Raw genomic sequence first — 22,825 nt, forward strand, 5'->3', positions numbered from 1 at the left:
TCTTATAATTTTGTATGTGTTATTTTTATATCTGATATTATTTCTCTGTATTTTTTATGTGTTATTTTCAATATTTTTAGGGTTGAATCTGCTCATTGGAAGTTAAAGCAGATGTTAGGAAACAGTATAGGTGACATGGTCAAATGTTGGGAAGCAATGAATAACAACTTGAGGTTACAACTGGGAAACATTAGAGCTTCTTTTCAAAAGAGTTTTTACGAAGTTGAGCACGCGCACGTAAGTCCCTTTTATGGTTATTTGCGTGGTTCCGTATCTCGAGCTGCTTTGAGACGTATTGCTGAAGAGTTATTGAGAGTTTATTATGTTGGAACTAACAGGCAAATATGTGGTTGTACTCTTAGAACATCTTATGGGTTACCTTGTGCTTGTGAGTTAGGAAGATACAGACTAGGTGGTATACCGATACCCATTGATGCTGTTCATGTTCATTGGAGGAAACTAACTATGGAAGTTGAGTTAGAGGTAGGTGAAGACGATGGATCAGAGGTGGATATGGCTTCTGCAATGGATGAGTTGTGGAGACGATTTAGGTCATTAGATGTTATTGGGAAAAAGGCATTAAAGAGTAGGGTATGTGAACTAGCATACCCAACAATGACAACATTATGTCCACCACCTGAGAAAATAAAAACCAAAGGAGGAGTGAAGAAGAAAGGGAAAAAACCATCAGATTATGATGTTTATAGGGACCCTTCGTATCATGAGTATGTTGATAAGGCATCTCAATCTTCACAAAGGCAATCTCAATCTTCACAAAGGCAATCTCAACCATCACAGACTTCGAAGAAGATCAAATTATCAAAGAAGCAACCACAATTCATTCTTCAATTTCCTAATCATATTAGGTCATACATTGAAGATGTAGTTAATGTTGAATCAAATGGTAATTATGGATTTAGAGTCATTGCATCATTGCATGGATATGGTGAGGATGGTTGGCCAATGGTTCGTAGAGAGTTGGGGTTGGAATTAATAGACAAGGATAAATCAACTTTGTATGACAAGTTATTTTCTAATCGGTTGTCAGTAGTGAGAGAATCTTTGATGATAGAATCCTTTGGTTCACAGCCACCTGAAAAATGGATGAGCCTACCAGATATGAGTTACTTGATAGTGAATCGCTATAATGTTGTACTTGTCTGTTTAGGCAATCCGTGCATGACTTTCTTTCCGATGACAAGTTCACATTCACCAAATGTCTCTATTTATTGCATTGGTTTTGTTAACCGCAATCATTGGGTTCAGGTACGTATTTATATGCCTAAATACAAACATTATTTCAGTTAATATTTTATGTTATATGACTTAATCTTTTAATTATTTTACTTTATCAGGTTAACATGAAAGAGGGGTTTCCATTGCCACCGGTCACATTAGATTGGAAGAAATTTCGTTCTCATATAGCAACTACTTGGATGTTAGAATTTGCAGGACGTATGCAACATTGGCAATTACTTACACCTGTATTAGCATGATTATGTACTCAAAACATAAATATGTAATCAAAACATGAATTTTATATTAATATGTCTATTATATTCAAAGCTTAATACATAAAATCAATGTGAATGAGAAATATGCAAAGCTTCAAATAAATCAGAAAAATGTGGATCTTCCTCTTCGGCATTAACCTGTCTCAGATAGCGATGAATCAATGTAGATACACGAGCCCAATCAGGATCAGATGGCCCGACGTCATATACAGGAACTGGTACCTCTCTAGGAGCGTCACGATGGGGAGGGACCAACCGTGGATGGGAAACACAATAATACCACTCCAGATAACCGTCTACTGCATCAGATGGAGTGGTGGCCACGGTAGATGAACCGATCACAGCGATAACACTCTGATGGTAACTGATCCAATCAACATCAATATCCGTCGCCATCATACAATCCAGAGGTGGGGATGGAACATACTGCCTATACCCGAACTGACGTAAACATCTATCAGGCAAGTATGGGACAACTGTTTCACCCCACTTCAAACAACCCCTGTAAAGACATATCTCATCAAATACACACCATGCTCTATGATCCTCAAATGGTCGCCATATTACGTCGGCAAGTGTCAGCTCGTCCAAAATAGGTCGTAAATCATCGACCTTCAGGACTCCCTGCCTATACGACCATCTCATCGCTCGGGGAAGACCACAGTTATCAGCAGGTTTCCAATTCTCCCCTCTTTTTCCAACAGTTGGAAAGTACTCGTGAATCCAACACTGTTACAAAATACAAACATAATAAATAAAACAAATTAAGTTAACATATTTTATAAAATGAATCCAACACTTAATTAACATAATTAAATTATATACCTGTAGGAGAGTAGGATAGCCACCGAGCTGTTTGCAAATGTACATGGACGCATCTCCAAGATATCGGTAGAGGGTAACTAGTGCAGCTGCTCCCCAAATATATCCTGAACATCCATCCAAGTCCCTAAACAGGAGGAGGTATCGTGCCTCTACAAGTGTAAATGTCTTATCAGCAAATATGGTGGAACCCACCAACATCAATAGATATACTCTAGTCGCATATGCCCAGCTGGAAGCAGCTCTATGATGTACGAATAAATCATATAACCACTCCAACTTGTAATACGACCCCCTATAGCTACGAACATGTGACTGTGCCTGACCCTATGACACTCCTAGGTAGTCAACAACAAGTTCAACAGCTAGCTCTTCAGTCACATCCTGAGGACTCCAGAAGATACCCCTGATGGGCAAGTGAAGTAGACATGCGACATCATCTAAAGTAATGCTCATTTCACCAAACGGCATGTGAAATGAAGATGTCTCTAGATGCCATCTTTCCACAAATGCAGAGACAAGATTTGTGTCTATCTTGTTCAGACTCGTTCTCTGCAGTGAAGATAAACCGGATCTAGATACCCAACTCTCCATCTGTGGTGGAAGAGCCAATGGAACCCTAGAAGTCAACTTCAGTCCATGTCCGGCAACCTTCAACTCTTTCTTTGGACCTCTTTCCTAAAAACAATTAAAACACATATTAGAAAACAAATTATAAAATATTCAACTATTATTCATTTTCAAATATAGCCCGTTTACTTACCTCACCGAACCATATATGTCGAGCAACATGATGCTCGTACTTCACCAAAAGAGACGTATCGTACGACCCTCCTGGATATCCAGCCGACTCAACTGCAACTGCAGATGAAGATGCACCCCGGTCTAACGTGCGGATTGGAATCCGGCCATCTGCACCTCGTCTTCGAACCACTGCAAAAAAATGTTTAACAAAATAATTAAAATTAAAAAAAAAAAAACGTACCGGAACACTTCAAAGAAGAGTTCCGGTTAGTAAAAACCAAAAAAGCCTTCCGGAACACTTTCTTAAAGAGTTCCGGTATACATCATCCAAACCGGAAGTCTTTAAGAAAGACTTCCGGTAAACAACTATACAAACCGGAAGACTTTCTAAAAGACTTCCGGTTCAGTGCCCCTTAAAGGCAATAAACCGGAACTCTTTAGAGAAGTGTTCCGGTATACAATTAATGAACCGGAAGACTTACTCTGAGTGTTCCAGTTTACAATGCAAAAAAACCAAATATTTGTCTTCTCCGGAAGTCTTCAACGAAAATGGTAAAAAAAATTTGAAATGGAAAATATACCCTATTTATATGAGGGTATTTTGGGTAAAAAAATTTAAATGTAAGGGTGTGGGTACAATTGTAGGGGTACAGGGTAAAATTTTAAAAGGATGCCTTAGAAACCTAATGTGAAAACGCTTCTTCCTAAGCTGCGATTAAGGGCCACCATAATAGAAACACCGGAGAATCGCGTTTCAAAACCAATCAAGTCGCGACGTCTTCCACGAAGAACACGACGGATTCGTATTCTCAACCATGAATAAGTATGTGCCGTCTCCAAAATCGCTTCCCTGCTTCTTCCTTTGCACATTGAAAATTCCGTAATCGGTGCGCGAATCGCATGAACACTATAATCGGTGTGCGAATCATGGAATAATTGAGGTATGATATGAAAGAAGCATTGCCTTCAGTGCGTTCTCGCCTTGTGATGCATTCGGTTTGAAGAAGATGATCTCAGAAACAAAAATAAAAAATTACGAGGAAGGAGATTGAAGGCGACGAATCGGAAACTTGAGGAAGAAAATTGAAGGTTCAACCCTCAGCAAGAAATCCTTCAAGAACTCAAATTTATAGCTCGAATGGACTCCGTGTTAATCAGCACACGAACAACACAACCAATTGTGAGTTTGAACTTCAGGCTCCAATTCAATGAGCCAAGAACAATCTCCAAATTATGTTCAATCTCTCATCAAATCCGAACCAAATCGGCGCCCTTCTCGTGCGTAAAAACTGGAAAACACGAAAGAAGAAAGCATTTATCGGACCAATGGAGTCTCTAGGTAATCAACAGAAGATGATCGAAGGTTGGTATGAAGAAGAAGAAGAAGCCCTCAAGGCGAATTGAATAAAAAGCGTTCGAAGTGAATTTGAAGAAGAAGCACTCATGGTGCCTTTGAAGAAGAAGCACTCAAATTGCATTTGAAGAAGCCCTCAAAGTGCATTTTAGGTATTCTTTTATAGATTTTCCACATTCTTTCTCTTCTCTTTTGTTATGGATCAGTTAGAGTTTGTTATTTTAGATGAGAGTTGGTTAGAATTCTGTTATGGATGTTGAAAACAGTTGGAATGTTACAAGTTAAAAATTCGGTTATATGAATTTTTTTAGTTCTGTTAGGAGTTAGTTAGGAAAAGTTGGTTATGATGCTGTTAAAATTGTGAAAATGATAGTTGGTTTGTCAGGGGGTTAGTTGCAAAAACAGTTGGCGATTATGGAATTAGTTATGACAATTAAAACCCCGTTATTTAGAGTGTGTTTAGTTTTGGGGGGTTGGAAGATAATTGTTTTAACCGGTTTCGGTTAGAAGTGAGGAAGTTACAACTGGCATTCGGTTAGAGTGGCGTTCGGTTGAATTTCGATTGGAAAATAGTGATGCAGTTATATTGTGAAACTATGATTCCATGTATGCTGCCTTGTCATGGTCTTATGTTGAATGACTTGCAGGATGGAGTAGTTTATGGAGGCCATAGAAGAAATCTGCAGGGTTCATGTGCTTTACGATGGACTGTGGTGAATATACTTCAAAACTCGTTTTTCTACTGAACATGACCAGTTGCAGGGGAGTATCGAATCTACTAGTTAAAAAGAGTAAGTTGCACTATTTTGTTATGTGTCTTTTGCCGTTAATGATGATCAATAGTTGGATTTCTGTTAGGATTTCTGTTAGAGTGGTATGATTGAGACAGTTAGAGTTGGGTCTGTTATATGACATTTTGCCTAGTTGATTTTCATATATCCCTTTTTGTAGGGTTGATTCTTGATTCAGTTTTGTAGTAGACACGATGCTTACCATAACTCTGTTTGAATGATGTTTAGCTGTAATAGTTTAGCTTGAAATTCTGTTGTGCTGTTTTGTTAATATGTGATGATGTTATCAGTTAGGATTGTTATTTAGAAGTTAATGAAGTTGGTTGGTTCTCTTCTTTATGCAGGTATATTGTCTATTTCGGTAACACCAAATCCACTATGAAACATGTCCTTCTGTTGCCAAGTAGATATAATGAGATGAATTGCTTAATTTACTCCATGGTTTCCTAGGACTTATTGGTTTGATTGTTAGGTGCTTGTTGGCAGGTTGTTGTTTTAATGAAGGTAATATTTCGGCCTTACCGTCAGGATGCATCAAATGAATGACTTTGGTGGTTTTGGGATTTATGTTATGATTTGGTTGTAAAGTGAAGTTGCCCTGTTATGGTTAAATGCAACAAAATATTATGGTTAGCATGTGTTAATGATAGCAGTCAAGGGAATTAGTTGAAAAAACTTGTTTTGGTTAGGAGTTAGCTTTAATGGTTTCAAAGAGTGTTAATATATTGTTGTTTATTCTGTTAGTGCAGATTGATGGTTACGTCGCAGGCTGGTGTAGCAGGGCAAATGATAGCAAGGTCGTTGATAGCATGGCAACAAGAAAGATGCTTGGAGTTTTGGATGTTTTAAAGTCGTGGAGCATTGGCGTATGCTAAGGACAAGTTTCAAGTGGTTTTTTATTGTTGTACTTAGAATTCAAAGTGTTTTGTACTAGGATTGTAAAGTGAATGTTAGAAATGAATGTATGAATTTGTGTTAATGTATGGAAATGACAATGTAATGGATATATTTAGAAATTGACTAGTTGTAATGACATGGTTTGATTTATGTTTAGAAATGTATGGAATTTGATTAGAAGTGGTGTATGAACATGATTTTTAGGAAAGGTTCCAAAATGATCAAGGTCCATGAATGGATATGGAATGTAATACATTTGGAAATTGAATGGATTTGAAAGAGGAGTTTAATTACCATGACTTGAATGGTTTACTTTATCGAAACAGTGATGGTCTTAACATGATTTAAAATGAACATGAACAAAGTTTGATAAAATGACCATGTGATCATGAACAAAGACGGAGATAACCTTGTTGAAATGGGTTCGAATGAACTTAGGCAATTGATGGACATTGAGAACAAAGGCCATAGTAATTGAGGGATGATAGTATGGTATGTTTACTTTGGTCAACTGGTTGACCAAAAAGTAAACAGTTGACCAAAAGTCAATTGATGCAAAAAGACAATGGAATAGACTTCCCTGATCAAAACTTCACGTTCAAAATGGAACCATGAATCAACTGGGGCCAATGAAATAATGAGGATCGATGGAATCAAAGGATCAAATGGGACCAATGTGTAATGAAGTGTGAATGTAGGCCTGTTTGGGAATCAGTCAAACTAAGCCATGTGCTAGGGTTTAATAGCCAACATTCAAATCCAAGTAATTAATCAAAAGCCTCAAACCAAAAAGTAACCACCACAAGCGATGCACTAAGATCATGAACCACAACTAGGGTTTTCCACCCTCCTTAAAGTAAATTGTATAGTTACAAACTTCCAGATCAAATAACCTTGGTTTTGATGAATTCCCGGTCCAAAAGTCAATCAAGCAAATCTCTTGAACACTAATTTTCCATGATTAGGCTTTTAAACAAAACACAAAGCTCTTCAAACACATATCGAGCCGCGGGCCCACCATCAGGGTTTAGAAGCTTAGTTCATGCATAGGGGCTAAGCGACAAGACCCCTCAAGATCAAGAATTAGGGCTGCAATCCTTCTGATGAACAATACCATAATCTTCAAGACAAATCCCGAATTTCATCAACCATAAACCTTGGATTGAATGATGCTTGCTAGCAAATGTCTCTCATGAGTAAAGGATGCACATGAATGAAATATGAACGAGTAAAAACGAATTTCGAGTCATAGGTCAGATAAAAAGCAAAATGAAGGGCAAATTTTAGGGTACAACAATTATCATATTTTTTCGTCGTCCTAAAGTAGTATGAATGGATTTTTTGATGAATTCATAATGAATTTGAGATGGCTTACTGGAAATGGAAGGAACATAATGTTTTGGTTGGATAGCTGGAATGACTCTTCGGAAGTGGACTCCATAGGCATTATTGATTGGAACCAAAATTTCATTAATCTTCAACATACATTTTGAATCGACAATAGAGCATACCTCAAAGTATTCATATGGGGTTTCCTTCCCTCACTCATTTACTTTATAATTTTCACATCCCTCTTGAGGTAAAGGAAGATGTTTGCATTTGGAGTCATGTTGATGATGGAGTTCTCACCATCAAGGTTGTTTACAAGTTCAAACATCATGCTGCATAAATTCTGAGTTAGGGAAAACTTATATGGAATATCCACATCCAAACTTATAGATCTTTACTATTTTGGATACTTCTTCATCATAAAATCTTCACTGATGAAAATATGGCCACTAAACGGATGAATATCCCTTCCATGTCCAGTCTTTTCTTTGCACATTTAGAGAGCTATGATAATATTTGTTTCAAGTGCAGCTTTGTCGACCACCTTTGGAGACATCTTTCTTCTGTTTTGACACATGATATTCGAACCATTGATGATTGTTGGGAGACTTTGAACAAACCCCTTTCTTCTTAGGACAATTTGGTAGTGTTGGCATCAATAATAAACACTATTAATGCAATCTAGAAGGCTAGGAACAAAATCAGGTTTAATAACATCAAAACTCACTAGAAGACGACTTTCAATGCCATAATTGCTAAGGTTTCTTGCACAGGTAATACTACTCTCAAACCCGGATCTAATTCAATGTTGGATTTCAATATTTTGAAATGCTTCAGTGTGAAGCTGCAATCCTCTAAGACTTGTATCATGGAAGAGTTCCTCTAGTATCCTCCTATTCTGAATTGGGTTAAATGCAACACATGTGGTGCTTCAATGGGAGTTTTGAGTGTTGTTGTTTGTGGTGGTATTTATAGGGATCATAATGGAAATAATCTTGGATATCTTAACTTATAACAAACATTTCATGATACACATCAAAACTTGACTAGTCATGGTAATGGGAGACAAGGCTTAAGCAAAATGCAAACAAAACTCAAGCAAGGAGCATGTCATCAAACATTCATGAGGTATCAACTTATCATCAAAGTAAACATTTAGACATGTTAATCAAAACCCTAAGGGTCATGCACAAGAGTTTTTGACACTAGAAGGCCCAAAAGAAAGTAAGCACTTAAGCAAGCTAGCATACAAGGCTAAAAGTGTGGGGGTGCTTAACTTAACATGGCATATGAAGGTCAATTGAAGTGAAGAAGAGGATAATACGTACAATTTAGATACTAAGGCACAATAAACTCATCATCACCAATCAATCATGCTTGGGAAAAGGATATCACAAATTTACACAAATGTAAGGTCACAAACAACCCTAATTGGAAACTAGTCCTCTAATCTAGGTGCTAACTAGCAAAGACAAAAGATAAGGGAAATGGTGGACAAAAAGAGACAAACATGAACAAGATAATCAAATCAAACATGTCTCCATGTCATACCAAGATTCAAACAAGAATTGAGTTCAAGAGTATAAGCATAAAAGTAAACAAACATTCATTCAAGTGAACAAGAGAAGTCAAATATTCCTAACAAGGAAGGATGGGTGCAAGGCAGGTAGTTAGGCAATAAAACAAGATAGGTCAGTAGCTTATACATGGAATAATCACACATAAAAGACCTATAATCATCACAAAGTATAATATCAAATCATACTCAAAGATAAGAGCAAAAGATGGACATAGTGAAACCTAAACATGCTTCTAAATGGAACAAAGCATCAAGTTAAAAAAACTGAGAATGGAACATGGAAATGAGGTATCAAAACCCACAAGTCATAACCAAATGGCATGATATATCAATCATATAGATCACTCAAGCATTAGGAAGCAATATCATAAGTTATGCTTAAGGAAAGATCACAAAGTAGGCAAGCAAACAATAGAAGTGGCACTCAATTGTATACACAATCAAAAGAGCATGTAATGACCTATAAAATAGAGTAAAGGGGATCTACTTCATGGTATCTCAATCAAGAACAAGAGATAACAACAAACCCTAAATGGTTGCACAAATTCATTCTCCAAACAAACAAACAATGTACGCAAAAGCCAATCAATTAGGCATGCATTGTATCACACAAGAGAAGTATTTAGGAGGCTCCAAATATAGATGAAAAATTAACAAAGCATCACGAAGTCAGCCACTTACAAGTTTCCTAACATGTGTCTAAGATAGTGATCAAGAAACCATTCAAACAATCAACAATTATCCACAATTATCTTAACAAGTAAGAAAGTAATCGAGGCTCATAAAAACACAATAGACATGCATAAATTTAATACCAAAGTATATCAAATACACAATCAAACCCTAAGAATATATGTGTCTAAAAATTCCCAAAAGATTAGCTCAAGAACAAGTTCAAAATGGCATAAACATTAAGCATCACAAACCACTAATGATCATACAAGTTAAGCATCAAGAACAAGTTCAAATATGACCCAAAATGAATGATAAAATCATCCAATTAACACCCAAATGTCCTACATACATGTGCCTAAGTTTGTACAAAAATTGGGATTAAAAAACAAAGGGAAGCATCAAGAATCAAACCCTAATTCACAAACTAGGTCAAACCAAACACATTTCAAGATAAAATTAAAATAAAATATCAAAACAATTAAAAAATTAAAATAAAAAATATAGAAAATTAAATAACATCCTAAAATATAATCATGAGTTTTTGGATAATTTTTGGAGTGTTAGAAGTATTAAAATAAAATCAGAAAAAAAATGAGGTCACATGGCAAAGGGGGTGCATAAGTAAAATGGAAATGAACTAAAAACATGTTAAACACGCAATGGGTCAAAGCAGATGGAGGTGGGGAAAGCAAGCGTGCATGTCCCATGACCCAATCCCATTTAATCAGATTTTAAAAGCGTGACATTTAAAAAAAAATAAAAAAATATGTGACACGGTATCAATTGGTCACAGTCACTTAAGTCACAAGCGACAAAACAAAAGCCCAACCAATCAAACAACGACACACATCATTTTCAACCTCAGACCAAAACCATGCACGACCTAAACCCTAGATTCATGCATCTCTACCAACAAATTCACACTCATACAACTTCATCCACAATCCATGAAATCAAATGAAATAAAAAGAAAAAATGTAGATCTCATAGAGTAGAACACAACCATGTCAAACAAATCTCAAAATGATGGATTAAACATGGAGAAAATTAGCACGAAAGTTAAGCAAAAACCATTGTTTTCAAAAGTTTTAGCAACTTCAAACATCCAACATCCAAGCAATCAAGCAAAACTATCATATTAACCCAACCATATGCAATGTATGCAAACTGTTCATGGCATGTTTAGATCCAGAATGAAGGAGATGAAGAGAGGAGAAGCTTACCTAGTGGAAAAGGTCCATTTCCTCTTGTGCTTGCTCACAACTTCAGAAAACTCCACCAATAATAGTCTATGATCTTCAAATGATAGGATTGGAGTAAGAGAAATGAAGAGAGAAAAGCTTCAAATGAGGGAAAAGAATGCTTGCAAGCTTTAATGGATATATCTGATTTCTCTCTCTTCAAGGGTGTGAGTGTATGAAATGAGAGCACAAGGGTCTTATATAGAGTGTATGGAGTGAGGTAAAGTGATGGCCAAGTTGGAAATTCGTTAAGGGGTAAGTTTGGAAGTTCGAGTCAAAAATGAGAATGAGGTAGCATGGTTCATTTTCTGTTGATACAAGGGAATGTTTGGTGTGTAATGGACAAAGGGAGATGAGGTGGAGAAAGCCTGAGCAGGATGGAACGTGAGAGGGAGTGGATTCAATAAGGTGCACACTTAAACAGTTCCTTTTTTTTGCCAAATGCATAGGAATAAGGTCATGCATGAAATGCCTCTTGTTTAGGCCATTTTGGGAAAGGACGTAATGGTATGTGTGGTTGTAATAAAGCATGCTTAGTCATTTGGAGCAAATTGTGCAAAATTCGATTGATGTATGTCTTCATCTTAAGTTTAATGCATGGCCATGAAGCCATCTTGGCATGACCACAACTTGATGAATGTTCATCCAAACTTCCCAAACTTGGTACCAATGGAAAGAGAAAATATAAAGGAACATATTTCATGTTGAAAGTATTTTGAAATGAAGCCTCTAACACACCTTAAAATTTCCATGAACTTGCTTGAAAATTCTGACTTGAAACACTTAAAAAAAATCTAAGTATTGAACATTTGATGAACTTGAAACCTCCACCTTTAAATGATCATAACTTGCACCACGATGCTCCAAATGATACAAAATTGGTATCTCCTTAAATCTTGAATAAAGGAGAACAACTTTCATGTTAAGGCCAACTTGATTAGAAGCATTGATCATAGGGAAAATTGGCCATGAAAACAATTGATCATTCACACAAATCTTGCCAAAAATAGTAAGTTCTTAAAAACCCTAATTCCCAAATTAGGCAATTTCGACAAAACTCTTGATTTTCTTTATTCTTGTGATTCCACTTAGACAAGTCTCAACCATTGGCCGTATTTGACTCATGAGACACAAGTTTGACCTTAAAAAGTCAGGAGTTGACTTTTTGGTTGCATAGTTGATTTTTGTTCTACACAATCAATTCATCTTCTCTCTTGATCAATTGAGCTTCTTCTGATTAAATCCAATGACCAATACTTCACACATGAATGCTTTAAGGCATATATAGGACCATGGAAATAAGTTTTGCTCAAAAAGTCAGTCACAAGCTGACTTTGACAAAAACCCTAGTTGATAGCCAAATAATAGGAGAATGATGATCATCTTCAAATCCCTTGCCAACCTCAACCATATGAGGATACAATGAACATGTTGCAAATTCTTGAGGCATATGGAACCCTTGTGGCTTGAGTGAACCCTGAGATTGAGGACATCTCCTCATCATTGGCTTGAACGTCAATCCTTCTTCTTTCTTGCTTTAAATAAACCCATAGAACAAGATACCTTGATCCCATAACCATAGAACCAATGATATACATGAGTATGTATGATAATGAGACATAAGACAATTAGGATTGAAGAGAAGAGGGTAAATTTTAGGGTACAACAATCAATAATATAATAAGTTACCAAATAAAGAAAATAAATTTCAGCAAGAAACTCCAAAATAAATAACGCGCCCTTCCCTAGTATTACAGATCAGAGCAGATAAATACCAACTAAAAGCGATACATAAAATAAACTAAGACAACCTCCAAGGCAATCTTCCAACTGATCGCGACATACGTGTCTATTGGATAATAACTGCAAGTATACAGTTTATCGGGTAGTTTTAAAAGATTGTCAAACCCACATAGACTAATAATTAAACTAATGTTATATATCATTGCAATTGCAAAGCTAAGGCTAAAGGTTAAAAGGATATGAATAGAAATATAAACGCTAATTGCTAGAGGTTTGAAAATGATGATAAAACGAGCCCGAAATATGGATTCCGTGTTCCTAAGGGATTAGGTAGAACTCGGGTCCCAATTACGATTTTATTGCGTTCTGTAGAAAATATTGATTTAAAGACTCCGTCTCACACTCTCGTGCTACTGACTAAAACCACACCTCCTAACCACATAATTTTTCTCTCGCTCGCCCGTTTCAATTAGAAAGCATATTTTGAAAACCAATGAGATCCTAAAGCGCTCTCGTTGTTTTTAGGATTGATGCCTAGTTTCCACTATCTGGTTCCTTCCTCACACTCTCGCGCTATCGACTAGAACCTTAGTTTGTTCTTCACTCTTGTGTCAAAATAATGAAACATACAATTGGAAACTAAAACCAAAACATAATTTAATCATAATTTCGTGCCTATTATTTCTACCAAGTCCCGTAGGTAACGACGGTCCTCAAACATCGGACTCAAGGATATTTAGCAAGACATTATTTTAATTATAAACAACATGATCAAAGCAACTAAACTTAAAAACAACATGGCATGTAATATAGTAAAGGCAATAACAAGTATAAATAATAAAGAAGTAATAACCTGAAATTAAAGAAAACAGAAACTTGAATTTAATTGAAAATTCTGGAAAGCTTGTTCTTAATCCAAGAGTACAATGAAACTTAAAAGAAAACAAGTGTGATAATCCCTCTATGTGAGTTACTGTCACTTTTACAGGTGAATATATGCTTAATACTAAAATGCAATTCAGCAGAGCTTCCGCACAACTTGGATACCATGAAACACCTCCATGAGTCCTATTTATAAAGGTTTAAATCCTTGTAACTTCCCTTGATCGTGCAAGCAAAGTGGAGGGAAAATAAGTTGGAGAAAACTGCATAAAACCACCCACTTTCGTAGAACTTCTGTCTGCATGATAATGGCGAACGCCATTAGGGAAATGGCGAAAGCCATTTCCTTGATCAATAAATGATGTGGCAGGAAGGCCAATGGAGAACGCCATATACACATGGAGAACGTCGTTTTGGCAGAATGTACAAAATCTTGCTCTTTTGCTCATTTTCCAATTTGCTTTCGAATCCGCACCGAAACTCACTAACAACTGCAAAACGAATAAAAATGAACTAAAAGGTGATAAAACATATTGAAATAAGTATGAATAACATGTGATATAAGCCTAAAAATATGATACAATTTATCGTTATCAAACTCCCCCACACTTAAACTGTTGTTTGTCCTCAAGCAATCACCCAACGCAAATGAAAAACGGTTAAGTACAGCGTATGAGACATAGGCACGACAAAACTCTAAAAAGCAAGAGGCTGCTAGGCTAGTGCTAAATAGATAGGTACTAGATATCGATAATAAGGATATCGTAATGACACATATTGGCATTACACGGACAAAACTCCCCCTTATGCAAAACCAATATGAATCATGCCATTATGACTCAACCTACACTCTTTGTTCTTTTTCACCTCTCTTTCATTCTAGCGCAATTACATTAATCCCGTTATCTATACACATTCATGGTAGGCGAACCTGTTACTGACTATGGTCTCGTTTTCAAATTTTTTATTTTTCGCACTTACTTAGCAAATTTGCTTAAGCATCAACTGAATTTTTAAGAGTTTGTACCGTTGGGCTAAATGATCGGGTGAGGATCACCTAACTTAGAAGGGACATATCTTATCACATTAATTTTCTGCTTTTAGCCTGAGACCATACACTTATTTGCATCGGCATCCTTACTCAATGTGTGCTTAAGATGGTGTTGACTACTTAAATAAACTACTTAAGAGGCTACTTCAAAAACTTAGAATTTAAGGTCTTGGCATAATGGTTATTCAAATCGGTGTCACATACTTAGGAAGTTTAGGGTGTTAGAACGGTACCGATGTTATTGAAACCTTCCCAGGTATATTTTACAAAGCCTAAGAATGAGAAACAACTTATACTCTCGAGGTGTCATGCCATTGAATCAGAACAAAAAATATATTTATTGGGGATCAAATCTAAGGGAATTTTCCAACAAGAGAAAAGAATATCATGTAATATGACTCAATAACACATGAATGACTCGATCAAACACAAAATAACTTAGACTAAAAGAAAATAACTAGAAAAACAGGAAAAATATAAAATAAAGAAAAATAAAGCGGGGAAGCTCCTCCCCCACACTTGAACCAAACATTGTCCCCAATGTTTCAGTGCAAGGCGGAAAAAGGACTAGATAAAACCTGGTAGGTGGCCCAATGACGTCGATTCCGGTCTCTGTGACGTCTTATACCGCCTCTATCATACACAGGGTAAGGTACATGCTGTATATATCCCCGCATGTCTGATACTTCCATGCACACTTTGTTCATCTGCTCGGTGAGGTCACCCATGTTGAGCTTGGTCTTCTCGACAAAGTCAAGCTGAGTCTTTCTGATCTGATAAATGGTGGCCCTCATCTCCTCATGCTGCCTCTGAGTACTCCTAAGTATCATGTCACGGTCCTTCCAATGTCTAAGCTCACTTAGGATGTCATCTAGATCTGTCCTCATGGCGGTGTAGTCATACTCCTCGCGGAGCTGATATCCGGATGAGTTACCTACAAAGGAGTAAGGAAAAGCATGTGTGGTGTATGCATGAGTGTCAGTCTAGGGAGCATCTTGCTCCATGTGATCAGGCCTGATAGTATCATCAGGGTCAGGGGCACTAGCATAAAAAATCCAGTTAGCACTCAATCGCACGTTAATGCATGCGATGCAAGGTAAAATAACTCCCCTCACCTCTTTGTTACTAATCATCATATAATACTTTCCGTTTGGTTTATTCTTAACAAGGATAATGCTACGACAATAATCAATGTTTTCAAAAGGAGTCTTTAATGGCTCAAGTGTAGCCAACTCTTTGCTCAAGTCTAACGCAAGGGCTATGGATATAATCAGCCCTCCAACATAAATAGGACCTCCTATCCTAACACTAGTAGACTGAAGGTGTGCTAATAAGAAATGTGTTGGGTTAACTTTAGTCGCAGATAATGCATAGAAAATGAGAAAAAGATCCCTATAATTTATGTTCCCAGTGTTTTCCCGGCCAAAGATAGTGTTGGCCAGAATGCGTTGCAAGTACCTAATGGTTGGGTTCTGAGTAGCAGTGGCTTTAAGACCTTCCTAGTCAGAGATGGGTTTTCCTGTTAGTTGCCGCCAAAATTCAAGAGCATTAGCTTCCCATTCACTCTCTAGAGGGGCTTGGCAAGCATATTCATCTCCGTGAGGGAATGAAAATATATTGGCCATATGGTTTTGGCTAAAGGTATAGTCTCTATTGAACATTCTAAAATAAACAATGCCCATGGTGCGTGAACCTCCTATGGGGGTGGCATATCTAAAAGAACTCAGAAACTCATAGGTAAGCCTAATGTATGCCGGACTAGTTAAAGAACAGAAGTAAGACATACCTAGGTGGCTAAGCATCCAATTAACACTGCCGATTAATCCTAAATCACGAAGAGTAGAGTTATCGGGATACCTCGTTGCTAAGACATTCCTCTTGAAGAGCTTGTGATAACTACTCCTTTGATCTTCGCCTATGATACCCTCTACGAATGTGATACCCATGTAATCAATCTCTCTTCTTGGCCTTGCTATTCTAGGAAGCATGGTGACTGAATGAGAATGAGAAAGTTGGAAAGAAAGGGGTATGGATATTGTGAAGAGGGAAGAATGAGAAAATATGGATTTAGAGATGAGAAAAAGGATTGTTATATGTTTTATAATGATTGGAAGGAAGTTGGATGGTTAGGGTTTGAGGAATAGGAATAAATGATGGTTAGAGTAGGAAGTTAAGAGATTTGAATGAGGAATTTTTGGAATTCGTGCAGGAGGGAAACGAAAAAATGGAAAACCTTCTATTTTCCTGATTTAGCGAACACCATTAGGTATATGGTGAACGCCATATGCCTAAAACATAGGGATTTTTAAAAAGAGGCTAATGGCGAACGCCAAGTGCCTAAAATGCGCAATTTTGGAATTTTGGCTTAAAAGTTGGGAAGTCTTATGCCCTTAAGGCCATACTATTGCTAGTTGAAATAATTTTCGCAAAAAGCCTTAATTGGAAACATAAAAGTGCACGAAATTAAAGGGATTTACGATATAAAAATAAAAATAAATAACTGAAAGCGGAATTACATTAATTGAAATAGTAGTAACATATGTTCTCGTCGATATTTCGACGGTAAAGTAAACATAAACTAAAAGTGAACAACAAAGGGAAAATATAGATGAATAATAAACAGTCTAAGCTAGAAAGCAGGGAAACAACGGTACAATCAACAATACTAGCCATCATGGCGTCTAATATTAAGCTCGGAGGAACATCGTAAGGAATAAACTTGGTGGAACATATGGTCAAACTACTCTTTAGCAACGTCCATAAATCCGAGGAGATCAACTCGAAGAGAAGTAAGCCCTCCTCTAAGAAAATCAACTTCAGACTGTAGAGCATGGAAAACGGTGTCGAAATCAATGGGAGGATCAATAAGATGAGCATCAGAGATGTGTGAAGCAACATCAGGAAGATTGGCATTTCGGTTTTCATAAGGCTGAGGACTGTCAGGTGGTGTGGGAGACTCACTTTGACCCTCCAAATAATACAGCCAATTATCCCGGTTGTAAACATTCGTTTTCTCATTGTTAGGTAGTGTAAAGTTAAGGACCACTTGGTTGTCAATTAATAGCTCAAATTCAGTAGGTCCTAAATTAGCAATGATGTCACAGTTAAAGCAAAAGTTCAGGTGCATGAAATAGATACCTCCAAAGGCATGTATGTGGTTAAGTGGGTATCTTAGGCCAATGGCATCAACCATCATAGTGACTAAATGATAACGTGAAAATGTATCGTATTTTTGGCTCTATATGCACTGCTTTTTACTCGATTAACACTATTTATTATACATTATTTTATGTTTATTTGCAGGTATTTATCGATTAAAAGGTTTACCGCAAGAAAAATGGAAAATAACAAAAAGGAAAGAAAAAATGCAAGAAAAGAGAAGGAAATGAGGTTTCTAATGGGATAATGGGCCACCAAAGCAAATGGGCTTGTGGCACCCATTACCCAAAGGATGTGGCGCCCGCCACATTGGGCCAAAAGGAAGGTGGCACCCGCCACCAACCCTTGAAAAGTGGTGGGTGGTTACTACAAGAGTGGCGCTCGCCACTTATCATGGAATTAGGGTTGTGGCAACCTCCATAGCCGAGTCTCCCTACTTTTCCTACTTTTTCTCCACCCTTTTAGCCACAGTTTCCACTACTCTTGCTACAATTGAGGAATGTGAAAAGGATATAAAAAGGGGACCATTCAGACTCGCAGAGTCTCTCTTTCCTCTCTTCTTACAATTTTTAGTTTACGATTAATTTTTGTTCTGCTTTATTTTTCTTTTAGTTTTCTAGGAAGTTTCTTACCATTGTAAAAGTGATAGTTTCTCCATATCGGGAACTATTACGGTTTATTATTTTTACGCATTTGGGATTCAATTATAAGGGGTATTCATTGCTAAAGCCTGCCGAAATTATTTAATCGAAGATTCAAGATTCAATTCCAGTTCTTAAATTGCAATCCAGGTTTATTATTGTTTACTGTTTTATTTATTTATGCCGTACTGTATGTTTAATTCCCCAATTGCCATGTCTGTCACCGGATCTATCTCCGGCTAAACCTTAGGTATCGGTATGTAAAGACCGTCATAACGGCGGGATTCAATAAATAATTGGTGTTAGTTTTTATTAAAACTTATTTTTCCGGTTTTAGTTTCTCAATTTAATCAAACTATTTTTCGTACGAGAGTACAAAACAAACTAAGGTTACGGTCAACAAGAACGAGAGTTTGAGATTTTAACCAGATAGCTGAAACTAGGCATGAATCCTAAACACAACGAGAGCGCTTAAGGATTAATTAGACTTTATCTATATTCAAAAAATACTTTTAAATTCAAAATGAGACTGCGAGAGCCAAACATTCTGGTTTAGGAGTATGGTCAGAGTCAATAAAAACGAGAGTGTGAGACTAAGTCCTTTCTATAAATAATTTCTACTGAAGAGTATTTTAACCAATAAGATTACACCAACTATCTATCGAATCCCCGAGGTTTGATGTATTACATAATGATATCCCCTATATCTTATATCTTTATCTTTATTCTATTTCATAGTTATTTCTCTTCATCCCTCCAATCTTAGAACAATCATTCGCCTTAGATTTACATAGTAACTTTAGACCACGATATGTTCGATTATTAGTCCTTGTGGGTTCGATAATCTTTAAAACTACGCGATAGGACTGTGCACTTGTAATCACGATTCACATAGACTTACCAAAGTCTTGATCAAGTTTTTGGCGTCGTTGTCGGGGACTAATTTAGTCAATATCGTAACTCTAGCGTTACCCGGTATAGATTAAGGCAAACAATTCTTTTTTCCTTTCTACATCTGTCGAGTGTATGCCAAGTACTCGCTCTCAAGGCGAGAAATTAAAGCTAGAACTCGACGAACCCGAGCGTTATCTTAGGTTAGAACTCTGGATACGAGACTTGATACGGGAACATCGTATCAAGCTAAATCTTCCTGACCTTAACATTCCTACTTCTGCATCAGTTGTTCAACCAGAGATGGCCGAACAAGTGCAAAACCGTCCTCTTAAGTATTATGCAATCCCTTCACAGGATGAACCTCATAACAGCATCGTTGCCCCTGCGATCGAAGCCAACAATTTCGAACTAAAACCCTAACTGTTGTCAGCCGTACAGCAAAACCAGTTTTCAGGTAGTCCCACGGAGGACCCGAACCATTTTTGCAATACGCACACACGGTGAAAGCGAATGGTGTCAGCTCAGAAGCTATAAGACTCTGTCTTTTCCCATTTTCATTAAGAGATATAGCTAGAGCTTGGCTCCAGTCTCTACCATCCAACTCTGTCACTACGTGGAACGAGTTGAAGAAAGTCTTCTTAGCCCGATATTTCCCACCTAGCAAGACGGCTATGCTAAGAGCCCAAATAAACGGGTTTAAACAAAAGGATAATGAATCACTTTTTGAAGCTTGGGAGAGATACAAAAACATGATGAGGCTATGCCCACATCACGGTCTAGAAGAATGGATGATAATCCACACCTTTTATAACGGTCTCTTGTACAATACAAGATTGATAATAGACATCGTCGCAGGTGGCACATTGATGGATAAACCATACGATCAGGCCTATCAACTCATTGAAAGTATGGTCCAAAATCATTACCAATGGGGAAGCGAAAGAACCTCTGTAGAAAAACCTCAAGCGAAGGGCGGCATGTACGAATTGAGCAGTCTTGACCATGTCAACTCCAAGGTAGATGCCCTGACTCAGAAGATAGACAACTTGACCATAATACCAGCAGCCACTGTGGCTGCCGTAGTACCAAACTGCGAGATATACGGAGTTCAAGGGCATACTGCCCTAGAATGTCAACTCTTGATAGGAACTTCCACAAACCAGGTGAACTATGCTCAAGGAAACCCCTACTCAAATACCTATAACCCAGGTTGGAAGAACCATCCTAACTTCTCATACAAAAACAATAATGCATTGTATGCACCTAACCAAGCACCTGTTGTACCACCAGGATATCAAAAAGCTGCCACAAATACTCAAAATGCTCCTAGGAAATGAAACTTAGAAATAATGATGGAAAACTTTATAGCTACCCAAGCCCAAACAAATAAGGATTTCTTAAATCAAAACATACACACTAGTGAGCAAATCAAGCAGTTAGGAAACAAGGTAGACACATTAGCCACCCATAAAAAAATGTCGGAAACACAAATCTCACAAGTGGCTCAACAACAAGCACCTACTGCTGCTCCTGCAGGCACATTTCCTGGACAGCCGCAACCAAACCCGAAAGGTCATGCAAATGCTATCATACTACGAAGTGGGACAGAACTAGACGGACCGACCGACCCTAGAACTCAAAACCCATCCATACATCAAGACCTAGGTAAGGTAACTGAAAAGGAAGACGAACAAGAGGAAGATAAAAACGAAGATGCTGTAGAGAAAGAAGAACCTTATGTGCCTCCACCACCATATAAACCCCATATCCCTTATCCTCAAAGACTTGTTAAATCTAAAAGTGTAGGGAAATTTAAAAATTTCGTAGAGCTTCTAAAACAACTGAATATCACAATACCCTTTACAGAAGCCATAACTCAGATGCCCTCATATGCTAAGTTTCTCAAAGAAATCTTATCTAACAAGAAGAAGATAGAAGATAACGAAACCGTTACACTTACTGCTGAGTGTAGCACCATAATACAAAAATATATGCCTCCTAAGCTGAAAGACCCAGGTAGTTTCTCCATACCCTACATAATCGGAAAGTTTGTCATCGACAAAGTACTATGCGACTTAGGAGCCAATATTAGTTTAATGCCCTTATCCATATGCGAAAGGCTAAAAATGGGAGAACTAAGACCTACGAGGATCTCTGTACAACTTGCAGATCGTTCCGTTAAATTTCCCGTAGGTATGCTAGAAAACATTCCAGTGCGCATAGGACAATTTTATATTCCTACTGATTTTATAATCATGGATATAAAAGAGGATTCCAACATCCCTATTATATTAGGAAGACCATTCCTAGCTACAACCGGAGCTATCATAGATGTTAAAAGAGGCAAGCTAACCTTCAAAGTTGGTGAGGAAAAGGTCGAATTCATTTTGACGCAATTCCTAAAGGCACCATCTATAGACGACACCTGTTGTCTACTAGATGTCATCGACGAATGCATAAGAGAGATGGAGAATGAACAAACATCATACTCTGAAATACTGAAAATTCCAAGGCCTCCTACTTATGAAGATGAAAATTTAAGCATGGAATACCAAGATGACAACCTAAGAGAATGCCTAGCACTAACACCCAATCATATACCTTGCCCAAAGAAACCAACCCTAGAACTTAAGACGTTACCCAAAAATCTAAGGTACGAATTCCTAGACACTGAACTTGAGCGACCTGTAATAGTAAATGTAGACTTAGGGCAGATAGAGACCGAAAAGCTTCTACACGTTTTGAGAAAATACCCAACTGCTTTAGGCTACAATATCTCAGATCTAAAAGGAATAAGCCCTTCCATATGCATGCATCACATAATGCTAGAGGAAGACAATAGGACCTCTAGAGAACATCAAAGAAGGATAAATCCCATTCTGAGTGATGTAATAAAAAAATAAGTGCAAAAGCTGTTAGAAGCAGGTATTATTTACCCGATATCCGATAGTCAATGGGTCAGCCCAGTACATGTCGTACCAAAGAAGGGAGGCGTCACATTTGTTAACAATTAAAAAGGAGATTCTATAGCACAAAGAATGGTTACTGGAAGTAGAATGTGTATAGATTATAGGAAATTAAACAAATCCACTCGGAAGGATCATTTTCCTTTACCGTTTATCGATCAAATACTTGAAAGATTGGCTAAGCATTCTCACTTTTGCTACCTATACGGTTATTCGAGATTTTTCCAAATTCCTATTCATCCTGACGACCAAGAGAAAACGACCTTCACATGCCCATATGGTACATTCGCCTACCGACGAATGCCATTCGGACTGTGTAACGCTCCCGCAACATTCCAAAGATGCATGATGGCAATTTTCACAGATTTCATAGATGACATCATGAAAGTCTTCATGGATGATTTCTCTGTATGCGGGCAGAGCTTTAAGGCTGCTTATCGAATCTTGAAATGGTACTAAAAAGATGCGTAAAAGTGAACCTAGTGCTAAACTGGGAAAAATTCCATTTCATGGTCCGACAAGGAATCGTGCTTGGACACATAG

At 37.4% G+C, this 22,825-nt stretch overlaps 1 long non-coding RNA gene and 1 other non-coding gene across 2 annotated transcripts; one reads left to right on the forward strand and one right to left on the reverse strand.

Moving 5' to 3' along the window:
* The first annotated feature begins 3,764 nt into the window (after positions 1-3,764).
* LOC127086491 (uncharacterized) lies at positions 3,765-6,260 on the forward strand. The gene is made up of 3 exons (XR_007789492.1): positions 3,765-4,586; positions 5,082-5,225; positions 5,570-6,260. It is a non-coding gene; the product is annotated as an uncharacterized LOC127086491 (long non-coding RNA).
* Positions 6,261-19,987: 13,727 nt separating this feature from the next.
* LOC127088714 (small nucleolar RNA R71) lies at positions 19,988-20,094 on the reverse strand. Its single transcript, XR_007790538.1, has one exon. It is a non-coding gene; the product is annotated as a small nucleolar RNA R71 (small nucleolar RNA).
* Between the last annotated feature and the right edge of the window lie 2,731 nt (positions 20,095-22,825).

This window comes from Lathyrus oleraceus, chromosome 5, assembly GCF_024323335.1.
Source record: "Lathyrus oleraceus cultivar Zhongwan6 chromosome 5, CAAS_Psat_ZW6_1.0, whole genome shotgun sequence".
In the NCBI taxonomy this organism is placed as follows: domain Eukaryota; kingdom Viridiplantae; phylum Streptophyta; class Magnoliopsida; order Fabales; family Fabaceae; genus Lathyrus; species Lathyrus oleraceus.